Consider the following 14,006-nt stretch of genomic DNA (forward strand, 5'->3'; position numbering starts at 1 on the left):
CTCTCTCTCTCTCTCTATCGCTTATAACAAGACGTATCTTGTGTCAACTTATGAATGTTACTCTAAACATGGCCCCATCGCGGATTGGCAGTGCTCACTCGGAGGAAGGGGCGAACTCCCTGTTCAGCTGATGAAGAACAATCGGGGTAAACATCCATTTCCCGGAGGAAGAGAAATTCAAAGGCAGCTTCTTGGAAGTACCGCCAGAAGTTCTGCAGCACGAGGAAGTTACTTGAGCTATGGAACAGTGCGCTTCATTTATCTCTGCTTACCGGGAAGGTGACGAAGCGTTCAATTAACCTTGATGATATGGTTCCTTGTTTTGGGAAAATGTGTAGTATTATGATGCTATATTTTGTAGCTTTGCAAGTAATCTAGAAGTCTATATTTGTCCCGGTTGTCCAAATCTTTGCTGAATAGTAAGAAATACAGATAAGGAAATAATGGTGGCGGTTGGAATCAAATTCTGGTTGGGCTTCTTGGTATTTTTTACTCGAAATTTTTTCATTCTTCATATAGAGATAAAAGATGCTAAAACGGGATTAGGGACACATTAAACCCAAGTGGCTGACCTTTACTTATCGGCGTTGCGCAAAAAATAAATAAGTAAATAAATAAATATTCGAAAGTATCTGTTTCTTAGCAGAAGAACTTTGGAATATCTGCAGGTAGTACTTCTGGGTAGTTTTTATTGGAAGTTTTTTCGGTTTTCAGATGGAAATAGGAAACATTGATTATACCGTTTTTAATGGCTGTCTTGCCCCGCCGCCAGTGTTAGTGTTTTGTTATTGATGTCGTTTTCAATGCTTGTGGTTCTGTTGTTGCAATTTTTCTTTGCTTCTTCAACTACTCCTTCTGCTATTTATACTACTACTACTACTACTACTACTACTACTGCAGCTGCTTCTGTTAACATAGCTACTATATCTGCTGTTACCAATCACAAATGTTCCTTTAACTCTCTAGCCATCTGCACAATATCCTGAAAGTACCAGCCTTTGTAATTGGAGAGCAAAGCCTGTAGTGTCTACCAGTTATAGAGACAAACGATGTGGCGTAATACGAGAAGCGAGCTCAGACTTCAAAAGTGAGTTATGTATTTGATCTCAACCATCAAATCATCTTGCTTGACTTTCTCTTGGCTTTTTTAAAACCTGCTGCTTTTGGTAACCTTTTCCGTTATTATTATTATTATTATTATTATTATTATTATTATTATTATTATTATTATTATTATTATTATTATTATTTTAGATTTTAAAATCGCGTATTGAAGATGCATAAGTAAAAATTACAGCTAAGACATTGATGACTTTTAAGGGACACTAATCCTTCAAAATTTTGGACGGGAAATTTCATCTTATTTTAATTATTGTAATCATTATTCACGATGGAATCACTTTAACAACAAAAAAGTCATTAACATGCAACAAAAATTTTCAAAGGTATGTCTGTGCGTGGACGAAGAAACCAACATGTCGGAAGAAATACCAAAATAACAAATAAATAAAGGCTAATCAAACAAATTTAATTTTACACAAAAAGAAATATTTGTCGTAAGAACGTCGACAATGGCCCAAGGCGCTTTGGGTATTACCGTTGCCTCTCCTAAACTTCGTTGGTTCTTCATCAAAAACAAACAAAAGAACTGCAATATCCGGGAAGAGCAGGAGTTCATGCAAGAAATAAACAAGGTGAACATTAAGCTTAAGTTGAAGTAGAAGGCTACACGTGAAGGTTCCTGAACTGGGATCTATAGGTGGAGGATGAATATGCCCGTGACTCGGGTGTTTTTTTTTCATGTGAGCCACCTCTGTTTAGGGTTTATATATATATATATATAATGTGTGTGTGTGTGTGTATATATGTGTATATATATATGTAATGTATGTATATATACATATATACAAATTATATTTATTAATATGTAAATTGCATTTTTTGTGATTTTCTTTAATACTTTTTTTTTTGTTTAAATGAATTCTATTATTTTCGTCTTCATTATTGTCACCTTCGCCTATACAGGTCTTATAAGAAGGAGAGAGAGAGAGAGAGAGAGAGAGAGAGAGAGAGAGAGAGAGAGAGAGAGAGAGAGAGAGGGAGACGAGATGTTGGGAAAACATTCCTTGCAGAGTTTACTTCCATATGATTAATGATGTGGATGGCATTTTCATTAACGGCGTGCTACCACAACACACTATCTGATGGCGTGTGACTTTTATTTACAGTTCGAAAGAACGAAATGAATAAATATGAAAGAAAGTAAACTCTGAGGAGAAAATGGCAGATAAATACCCAGCATAGTGAAGAGAGGGTAGGTAAGGAAAGGTAAACAGGGAGCGTGAGGAAAAAAAAAAAGACGCACTGGCAACACGCAGTAAAAAAAAAAAAAATAGAATGAAAGGACGCGCTGGCAACTCGATGAAGGTAAACAATTCCAGGCGCGAATTTGGTACTGCTGGATGGAGTGGAGGCTGATGGTCTCTCTCTTCTCTGTTTGGCTTCACGATCTTCCTTCATTCCATTTTATTCACCTTATTTTTCATGGATGGCTGTACTCTCATCCATATAGTGCTCCGTGTGATTCGCTGTTTGTTACAAAACCTCCTAAACCGCTGATTATAGTTTTGTATATATTATATATATATATATATATATATATATATATATATATATATATATATATATATATATATATATATATATATATATATATATATATATATATATATATATATATATATATATATATATATATATATAATTAGTATTGTTACTTTTGGACGTGAGGCTTGATTAGCCTCGCATGTAACCTTGGTGGAAAGTGCCATATAATTCCTGTAAAACGTCGAAAACATTCACTTGGCGTCTCAAACGATAAAAAAAGGGTATTCTTTAGACCTTGGATAATCATCAGCAGTCCAGAACTAAGCGTCATTTGATAATGTTACTTCTTGAGGCCTTTTATTATGTGATTTTTAAAGGTTTGTGTAGACATGCTATAACAGATTTTATCCATTTTCCCTTATTATTATTACTTCTTGAGGCCTTTTATTATGTGATTTTTAAAGGTTTGTGTAGACATGCTATAACAGATTTTATCCATTTTCCTTATTATTATTATTGGTTTTGTCGTTCCCTCGCCGTAAAGCGTCCACCATCCAGTAAATCCCTAGTTTTCATTTTCTTTTTTAGCTTAGAGAAGCCCTTTTTGAAATTCCTTTTCTTTCAGCCGTTCAGTCTCCCTACCCTCCCCCTTTAGCGTCTCTTCCTTTTCCTTCCCCCTCCCCTTTTCCCTTCCCCCCTCCCCCGTGTGAATTCCCGATTGATCGGTTGTGTCACTATAGATTCCACACTTCACATTCCTTCCGTGTTTGGAGGAGTTGTAGTCACCTGATATTTACCCAAGTTTTTCATCTCTCTCTCTCTCTCTCTCTCTCTCTCTCTCTCTGAGCACAGTTGAATCTTTATAGAAAACGATGAACTTCTTAGTTGTTTTCAGTATTAAATCTCTATCGATATCACTGGTTTGTACGTTATTTTTCGTCTGACCCTGGCCTTGCCTACCTTCGGTAATAGAATAAGACCAAGATTGATAAAAGTACCAAATCTCCACTAATATTACGGTAAGTATCCTCTCTCCTCTTAGCCGGAACGCAGAAAAGAAACTTGAATGTTTAACCAAGACCCTAAAAAGAGTCTTGGGATTATCAAGATTGCTTCGCTTTCACGTCTCTTGAAATTGTTCTAATGATTCCCTTCTCTCCAGGGTTAAGATAAAGTTTTAGCTATCATCTATCCACTTAGGAAAAAGTATGCGCCAAATCAGGGTCATTTTCATCTTAAATATGAAGATGTCAAGTTTATCAGTTTATCTGGTAAGCTCAGGAATAATGCAATAAGACCTTTCGCGTTTAGCTGCAGTTCAACACAGCATTATCACAATGATAGTAGCTACTAGTCTCACTTCTATAGTTGTATTCCTTCAGGAGCGGCGAACGAAAAAGTGACGGTGAAAGATATTGGTAGATAGCACTTTAGAAGTATCTTAGTTATCTGTCTTAACTTGGAGAGACCCATTCCATACAGCATTTACCATACACTTCCATATACTGTATACTCCTTCACCTCACCACTTGCTGTCATCACCTCAGACACATATACCAGACTCCGTTTGTGACAGAGTGGTGTTGAACTGTAGGTATGGAGTTAACACAAGTTGCAAGTCAAATTTAATTAGTCTTCGAAAGTACAATTATCAAAGCTTAAGATTTCTGGTATGGACATTAAGTGAAAGTGTAATTTTTATGAAAAATTAGCTTGCACTTAGCGTGGCCTGAATCGGCAATTCAAGTGCTGAGGCCTGATAGTTTTTAGCCAATAAACTGACTGCATAACTCTGCCGAAGCTGTTCGGTACAAGATGTATCAAGGAAAAGCCTCATTTGTTGAATATGTTACGTTTAGGTGTTTTGATACATATGGAAGCCCATGCAAATCCTCGCGCAACACATTATCAGTTAATATTTGCACTGTTGTCTTTCAGAAAATCGTGGTGGGACAAAGCATTTCATCTTACTATCATGCTTTGAGGGAATTTCAGCTTTAATCAAGGTAATAATTAAAAACATCGTCTTGTCATATAATTATTCAAACACCTCAGAAATACCCATTAACATTAGGATAAAACAGTACAGTAATATTCACAAGACGACGTAGCAGCTATGCTATCTCAGGCTAATTTTCTTATTGATACTGAATACTAAATTGTACTGAAATAGGTAGGCCAAATATGGCAAACAAGTCAATACCAGGGAACTGCTGCTTAAGTAATTTACTTAAAATGTGTAAATTTCGTAAAATATATAGACCTTACATACAAACCAAAGCAACTGCACAGCATTAAAATATTGTTTATTAAGTCCAAAGATCCTAAAACATATGCTAATTACTTAGTTTTAAGTTCACAATTTTATAAACCCTTCAGATTCTGTATTAAGGTTTGGATCTATACTTTTAATATGAAAAGTGTAGAGTGTATATTGTAGTGCTGCATGGCCAAACCTCAGGCCAAACAGATTTTTCCATTAATTCTTTTACATACTGGAGTAGATTGTGGTCTGAAAACACTGGGTTGTTTACATAAAATATTTACAAAGCCTTAAAAAGTGTCAAAAAAAAGACTCCACAGCACATTCACCGGCATCCACTTGAATGGTGGCTGATTTATAGAGTTCTGGCATCTTTGATATAGGAATGCTTCGATTATGCAAAAGGCACTCTGTAGTCCATACAGATTTCACTTCGAGACTAGCACTGAGAACCAGGGAGCAGCAACCTTTGAGTTATAAGGATAGAGCCGTATATAGTAGCCAGCCATTCCCATCAACCATTGGACTACTACTGCTAGAAGCAGACAGTATTTCTTGATACGCTGGACATGACCTTTTTAAGCAGAATGTCCCAGTCCATCCAAATTCACCGTTAATTGCAGTTCTTGTAGTTACAGAAAAAGTGCTCCTGCCAGTAGGGGTAGACAGCTATCATTGCAGGCATTCACACCACCTAAACCAGAAAGACAATTCATTAGACAAAGCTGCAAAAGCATGGGTCAAACCAAATAAGTGTAACTTAATGCAACCTACCAGGAATGACTACAGCAGAAAGTAAATATTAAACATGATAGTAACACTTCAAATCAAAGGAACCTGATGACCATTTCATTAAATAACCATTTAACAAATCAAGGGTGTTAATTTAGCATTTCCCCACAGATTCAGTGATCAGTTTACAACAAATTAAATTAACTTTCTATAATCAGTAAGCGCAGGAGGACTTACTTGGTTTCAGAGTTTAGTACTTCTGCGGCCCAGGGACTTCCCACTAGGTTTGGCATAACCCTGATACAGAATGCCTCTTTTGGAAAGAGGAAGAGATATGGATTTTGCTGGACTGATGTAGTTCCAGGCTGAAGATCATAAACTGGAACCAGAGACTTAGGTCACGTTATTGAAAAATCTCATTTCTTGAAGTAAAGCATAACCTCCTGTTTCTAGGGAGAGAAGATAGTATTAGATTAGACATTGAATTGTTTCTTGTTGCGGAGGGGTGGGAATTAATCTTCAGTTACCTCAATCACCAAAAATTTAATAATGATTTAAGAAAAAGGTCATGTGCACAATTCTTTCAAGGTAACATTGTTTGATAACTTAGAAATTGACTCACCAACACAATTTGCAGATCTGTCATCCTCTCGTCATCTGACGTACTTTATTTATCCAAGGCAAATTTCCCAATCTTTTAACAGATTTTAGGTACTTATCCCAATAATTTTACCATTTAACTGCATCAAAACAGCCACAATTTCTAATAATCACACCCCTACATACCATAGAGTAGCTTGACTTGAGAAAATACTGAACTCTCCTGGCGAGAATCTCGCATAGCAAACCAGACATCCCGTCTCCAAGGAGCTCTTGGCAAGCAAGCAGTCAGGTGGAATAGTTCCAAGGCTTCCTTGGACTAGATGGTGGGGGTAGACAGGGACTACTTTACACTTACTGCCTGTGGGAACATTTACAAAACTACAACCATTATTTCTAAGCACTATACTTCGAAGACCAAATTTGGGAAACAGTTTTACAAATTCTGCTAGTATTACCTTCGATGAAGTATTACGCAGGGCCACAAAACAATATTAGTCACCTTTGTCCCTGGAGGGGGCCCTGCAAAATCAACCTGGGAGAAGGGATCTTCCTTCACAAACACTGGCAATTAAGGGATAGGTTTGATCTACTTATTGGGATTTCCTTTTAGTTGACTTATGACATTTCATTCACTAGTAAAATACTTCTAAGTTAATTTCAAAATCTTAACTTCAGTCTTTGACTCCAAGATAACCTTCAAGATCGGGAGCCGTTTTTAGGGAATAGGGCATTAGCTTATAAAGCACCACAGTGATTTATTTCACCCCAAGATGCCTACTACTAAATCTGCAGTATCCTTATCCTTTATTTGTTTAATCTGATGAAATTTACATAACTTTTGTCTACTTCCAAAACCTAGTTTAAATTGGGGGTGAAGCTGCTGAGAAGCTACTTTTACTACCCTTCAACTTATTCTAGGGTAACCAGGACCCTTACTGCTATCCTGAAGAGATTCACAGGTAGCTATTTTCCCTGGTCTTTAACAGTAACACTAAACATAAGGATTATGCTGTAATTCTCACCCAACGTAGCTATTTCATCAGTCCGTCACAACTTTCCATCAAATATTCTGAAATGTAAAGAAATCTGTTGTAAGATTGTTCTAGTAGTACAAGTTACTCTAATTATCAGAAGTTGGTCTTACCAGAAATTTTCCACTTTATGAACATTAATTTTTCACCCTTCAATATTATGAACATTAATTTTTTTCCCTTCAATACAATTTCAAGAACGATAATTTGTAAGTTCATATGCTAGGTTAAACTTCCTTTGGAGTGTCATAACCATATTGAGAGAAACAAGAACCATTACTATTCAGCTCCTTGGATCAATACAAGACAATACTTTGGGTCAGTTTAAATCTAGAGCTATTTTCAGAGAACTAAGGAATATTTCATCAAGACAACTGATCATATTCCGGAACTCTGACGAATACTTTACCTCAGAATTTGGAGAATTAAGTAAACCAAGATAAGCTTTCCTCGGCAACAGCCTCAATTAAATTTCCTCAGCCTTACTATAATTAGCTTAATTAAATTTTTTTTCACGCTCAGCCAGGTTTCGATTTGCGTATACCCAAGGCATTCACATCCTCTTAGCACAAATCAAGAGATCCATTTTTTCCATATCAACTCAGGACTTCTCTACGGATTTTAGCTTACGCAAATATCTCCACCAGAATTTCATAATATTCAGCTAAACTTAATCATTAGAAAAACAAAACCTTAAAACTAGAATAAACAAATTTTAAATTATACTTGTTAGATAACGGGTCTGGCATCTTATCAAGACCTGGTTCGATCGCCAAACCTTTAGCAGTAAGATTTTAGATTTTAACACAACCAACATTGACAAGGATTACTCTAACACCTCAAACATACTCCGTACACTAAACATAGTACGAAAACGAAACTATCATAGTATCATAACCAATAAAAATAACTATGCTGGTAGAATTCCAAACCTTACTTGTAGACATTATTATTATTATTATTATTATTATTATTATTGAATATTATTGCTGCTTCAGCTGCATTTATTTTAATGAAGACTTTTCTATTTTCCTTGTGCGGACTTCTCTTCAGTGGAGGTGCGTGCTAACAGCTCTCTATATATTTGTCATTTCATGGGGAAAAGTCAAAATCTGGATTCTGCTCTTTATATATTCTATACAGTTGGTTCTATACAATTGTTGCCGCGACGCGTTTCGACAACTCTTCTGTCATTCTCCAGCGGGAGCTAGTAGAGACTGGCAGATTGCATAGGTCCTTCTGAATTTATGCCGGCTGACATCACGCAACGGCAGGCCAATGGGAACGCTGGAATGAATGACATTCCGAGGTTGCGAAGATCTGTCAGGATCGAGCTTCGCCGCAGAAATTTGGCTTGAAGTTTGACTGCAACCAATCAGAATCCGCCATCCATGACCCCGCTGAAGCCCGTGTTATAAATTCAGAAGGACCTATGCATCTGCCAGTCCTTACCAGCTCCGCTGTAAGAATGACAGAAGAGTCTGTCGAAACAACGTCGCGGCAACAATTGTATAGAACAAACTGTATAGAATATATAAAAGAAGCAGAATCCAGATTTTGACTTTTCCCCATGAAATGACAAATATAGGCGAGCTGTTAGCACGCAACTGAAGAGAAGTAGGAAAATAGAAAAAGTCTTCTACAAAATATATGCTGCTGAAGCAGCAATAATATTCAATAGAACCTGTTTAAAAGAGGGTCTGCTGCCAAATTATATTATTATTATTATTATTATTATTATTATTATTATTATTATTATTATTATTATTATTATTATTATTAATATGAAGGAGGTTATTTAACGTTTGTTCCATTCACTAATATTTTTTATATCAGTATCTTATTGATATTTTGCAAGCTCTGTTTGTTATAAAATTGTGCATTTTATCTTCCTCTCTCCCTTATTCTGCTATTATTATTACTATATTGCAATTGACGTGTTTGTTATTGACATTATTGCAGTTGTTGTCAAGTATGGTAGCGGTTGAATAAATCACTCCAAATAAAAATCCCCAAAAGCTTTAAGATGCAAAAATCAGTATTTATTGCTGTTTCGGTCAGTAGGGCCTAGTCCAAAGTTCCACGCTTTTAGCACCTCTAACCACACTTAAGGCAAGGGCCCGTGCGAGCTTAAGGCTAGCGTTATGCAAATCAACCAACCAGCCACTAACATATTGGCAGAGAACGAGTCCAAACACCTACGTATAAGGTCATTTCGCATCGCCAGTTAAACCAGCTATCCCACCCAAATGTTACTTTCAGCCTCAACTAAAAAGTGTGATATTGGCTTCACGCCGTGCCTCCTATTCCTTGCAATACCGCATTCCAACCACCTGACTCTGACAGGGGCATACGGCAGTTGAAGAGATGCAGCCTAACCCAACCTAACCTAGGGTGCGCTTTTTACAGAATAGAAAAACCATAGGTAATAATATCAGTAACTGGTTCGTACAGAAACGGTTTGACTAGGCCACATTAGACATTAAACGTTGTAAGCTTCTGAAACCTCCTGCAGTCAAAATTGTAATTAATAAGAGGACAGTGTGATCAGGGGTTCGTTGGAATCCGTCGATCCCTGATCTGATCATCTCAAGAGGGATAGGCCTTCATGGTAGTGAAATAGTGACAGTGAGCATGAAATCCAAACCTGAAATCCAATGTTTATAAACATCTTTACGGGGTCATCAACCAGAATTGTCAATGTATACATTTGTCTGATGCAGTATACTGTATCTTACTCCTTTCAAGGACTCAGTCTGTCTCCTCGTTATTCTTGTTTTTCCTAAAAGAAACGATTATTTATCTTCCGTCAAATCATATTTGGCAATACGCGCCCCCGTTCTCTTTCTTTCTCTGTCTGTCTGTCTCTCTCTCACCTCTAATGAAGCCATATTTTTCTTCAGCCTTAGATTTTGACACATTTGATGTTTTAACATTTAAGCAGAAGTTTGCAAGCATGTCTCTCTCTCTCTCTCTCTCTCTCTCTCTCTCTCTCTCTCTCTCTCTCTCTCTCTCTCTCTCTCTCTATATATATATATATATATATATATATATATATATATATATATATATATATATATATATATATATATATATATATATATCATGAAACCATTTTTTCTTCTGTCTTACGTTTTGACATACTTAATATTTGAACATTTAAAGCAGCATTTCTCTCTCTCTCTCTCTCTCTCTCTCTCTCTCTCTCTCTCTCTATATATATATATATATATATATATATATATATATATATATATATATATATATATATATATATATATATATATATATATATATATATATATCTGAAAGCCATCTTTTCTTCTATCTTACGTTTTGACATACTTAATATTTGAACATTTAAAGTAGCAATTCTCTCTCTCTCTCTCTCTCTCTCTCTCTCTCTCTCTCTCTCTCTCTCTCTCCACTTCGTTAACCATTCTACCATCCTTGTAACTCGATGAGACGTGGCGACAGAGTCCTGAACGCCACTTCCTCCGGAATTTCTTCGAGTCATAAATCGTGTTTACCCAATGGTGGAGAAAGTCGTAAATTTCCTTTGCCAATGAATTCAAGGGTGGTTTATCACGAATTCGGCCATAAATTCGCGAATTGGCAAATTATGACGTTCGTGAGACTTTCGTAAACACGGAGAGAAAGAAGGAAGGGATGATTAGTATCTTCTCTCTGGGCGATTTATGCTCGTCGACAGGATTCAGGATTCCCTTCTTGGATGAGTCTCTTGCTTAGGTTTTTTTAGTGGGTGAGAAATTGCGTTTAAATGGTTCGACATGGAGGAAATGAGTTACAGAGAGAGAGAGAGAGAGAGAGAGAGAGAGAGAGAGAGAGAGAGAGAGAGAGAGAGAGAGAGGAGGAGGAGGATATCTGGAGAGGAGATCGAGTCCTTATTGCAGAGATATGAAGAGAGTGAGGTATTTCTTGAATTTATCTGCAATTATGAATGCTTCATTGCCCCTGCAAGTATGATGATTTCTAAGCTTCCGTTCATCGTGAAAAATTTGATCAAACGTGGGAGAAGTTGACTTTCCAGTATCTGAAAATGATAATTTTAAGATTAATACAGATTTCAGTATAATCATGTAAGACGCCTTTTTCACCGCCACCATTTACTGTCGTTATTTTACTTAGGCTTACATCCACTTTCATTTGTGAATAGAAAAAAGTCACGCATGTATAAGTGACAAAATTCCGCTTTTATCTGTTTCTTAAATGAACACAGACTTTTTCACGAGCCTCTGCAGTTTTTCTTCGCTGCCACCAATCACCTCCGCTATTCGCTATCAGCTTATTTTTGTAAACACTTAATACTGTACTTCAGTTTGTGTACTTTGCTGTTGACCTTTGCTATCACCAGCCGTTATTTCAACATCAACAAACTTCATTTTTTCTAGTGTATGTCCGTATTATTATTTATTATCCTACCATCTGGCAAAGACATACGTTTTCCCATTCACTAAATGATTACATGATTCACAATACTGTTTAATCATCCACAAAATTATTTCATCATACTCTCATTTTTTTCATGACTCCAGCTATATGCAGTATATTTCAAACATCATGTTAAAGTCTTACTTTTACAGTAAACAAGTCACTCTCCCATCTTCATATTGTAACACGGACTGGAAGACTTTAATTGGTCAGCTGAACTACAAATTTCGGTTATACAGAACCCTCGTTCGTTTGTAAATAAAGAGGAAGGAAGAGAATGGGGCAGTAAAAAATTAAAACGTAAGAGTTGAGAAAATGGAAGCAAAATGAGAAATCTTAAGCCTGGCAGTAGAGGTACAAAAGTCTCCAGCACGCTTTGCAATCCGAGAGTTACTGATTTCCACAGAATAAATCTATAAATATTGGTAAATGAATAGTTGGCTGTCAGTTTAAAGTGATAGAGAGTGAGCAGGGTAGTCAAAGAGCTTAATGGAGGAAAGTTAAGAATGGGATCTGAGTTTGTATTTATATCCTCCTCTTGTATTTGAGAACCATGAATTAAAGAGTAAGAAATAAAATTCTACAATTGCTCAGATTTACAGTTATCTTAAAATCCTAACTGTCAGTTTTTGTCAAAATCACACAATCAAATTTTCATTCAAATATGCGCCTCCCTCTGAAAATGACTTATTTTTTTTTTTACGAGAAAACTTATATATTTTTAATAATTATATATTATGTCTTTAAGTTATTATGAGAAAAACTTACGATAAAACTATAATTATCCCAGAAAACGCTTGGAATTGCGTCACGACTTTGGAGCGGGCTTATTTTAATTCGAATTGGGAAGGTTAATTTCCCGTGGTATGTGAATATTTTTCTGGCATAATTATCCAGAAATTCCAAGAAATAAGTTTTATTCTCAGTTTAATTCTTATAATAGAGACGCCGTAGGAAGAAGTTTTAAGTATATGAGTGTAGACGTTAATGGAAATCTCGTTGGGCTTTCGTTAAATAGTCTTATTTTTTTACTTTTTTATACTCATCTGCATTTTAGTCGTATCGTCTGCTCGTGTCGTTATTTATTTTGCATTTCGCCTTTTAGTATTATCCCTATTCCCCGTAGGGTGGTAGTGCCTTCAGTGCACCTCACACGGTGCACTGTAGGTATTAAGGTTCTTTGCAGCGTTTCTTCGGCCCCTAGCTGCAACCACTTTCATTCCTTTTACTGTACCTTCGTTCATATTGCCTTTCATCAACCTCACTTTCTAGCCTCTCCTAACAATTGTTTCATAGTGCAACTGCGAGGTTGTCCTCCTGTTACACCTTTCAGACATTCCTACTGTCAATTTCCCTTTCAGCGCTGAATGACCCCATTCATCTGTATTTATTTCTTTTCTTTCCTTTTCTTGGCTATATATTTCTTATCTCACTGATGGTGATTGATAGCATTTTAGGGATGTTTCTTAGAAAACTGTGGCATTTGATTGTCCATGACAATAAAGTTCATTATGCCAGAGAATATTCAGATTATTCAAAATGTTGATGCTTCTGATACAAATAAAATTTCAACTCATCAGTGAAAATCCCATGTAAATTCAGTCTTTGACATGTAAGGCACATATCACTCTTTACGCTATCACGACCTTTTTAAAGCGGCGCTTAAGATGCGTACAGTTTATTGGCGAATTTTGTCGAATGGGCGAAACAGCGCCACTTGTGTTTTAAGATTCCTCGAAAAAAAAAAAAACATTAAGTAATATGCCATTTTGGAGGTGATGCCACAAGACTTAGGGTTGTAATTTTTTGGCAAATGAAATACATTGACAGAGGAGACAGAGAAATGAAACAAATTAATGCTTTATCAAGCATTGCAGTGAAGGCCTTTCATGTAATTAGTTATTAAGTTGTTATAATTATATATATATATATATATATATATATATATATATATATATATATATATATATATATATATATATATTTATAATTATAAAGCCATTAGAAAATTGTGGCATGAACAATATCATAAGCCATTAGGATATTACACAATGCAAACTACAACATTTATTCAACACTTTATTGTAAAACAAACAAAAAAATATCTCACAGAGTGAACGACCATGGGTTTAGGTATATATTTATATTTATATATATAGGTGTATATATCAACTAGCACGAATATCAAAACATTATCGCAAATAAATCTCGGGTGACCTCGGAGGTCACCCAACACATTGTGTTTAGGGTTTGTCCATTTGGGGTGGGGTGGGGTGTGGTGGGAGAACAGGGTTGCCAAAGGCCGCTAGCCCATACAA

The 14,006-nt window shown here is 36.0% G+C and overlaps 1 long non-coding RNA gene across 1 annotated transcript; it reads right to left on the reverse strand.

The window, feature by feature from the left end:
• Positions 1 to 5,257: 5,257 nt before the first annotated feature.
• On the reverse strand, positions 5,258 to 7,071 carry LOC136838986 (uncharacterized). Its single transcript, XR_010853173.1, has 3 exons — positions 6,225 to 7,071; positions 5,840 to 6,051; positions 5,258 to 5,564 (listed from the first exon to the last, which is right to left on the reverse strand). It is a non-coding gene; the product is annotated as an uncharacterized lncRNA (long non-coding RNA).
• Between the last annotated feature and the right edge of the window lie 6,935 nt (positions 7,072 to 14,006).

This window comes from Macrobrachium rosenbergii, chromosome 5, assembly GCF_040412425.1.
Source record: "Macrobrachium rosenbergii isolate ZJJX-2024 chromosome 5, ASM4041242v1, whole genome shotgun sequence".
In the NCBI taxonomy this organism is placed as follows: Eukaryota; Metazoa; Arthropoda; class Malacostraca; order Decapoda; family Palaemonidae; genus Macrobrachium; species Macrobrachium rosenbergii.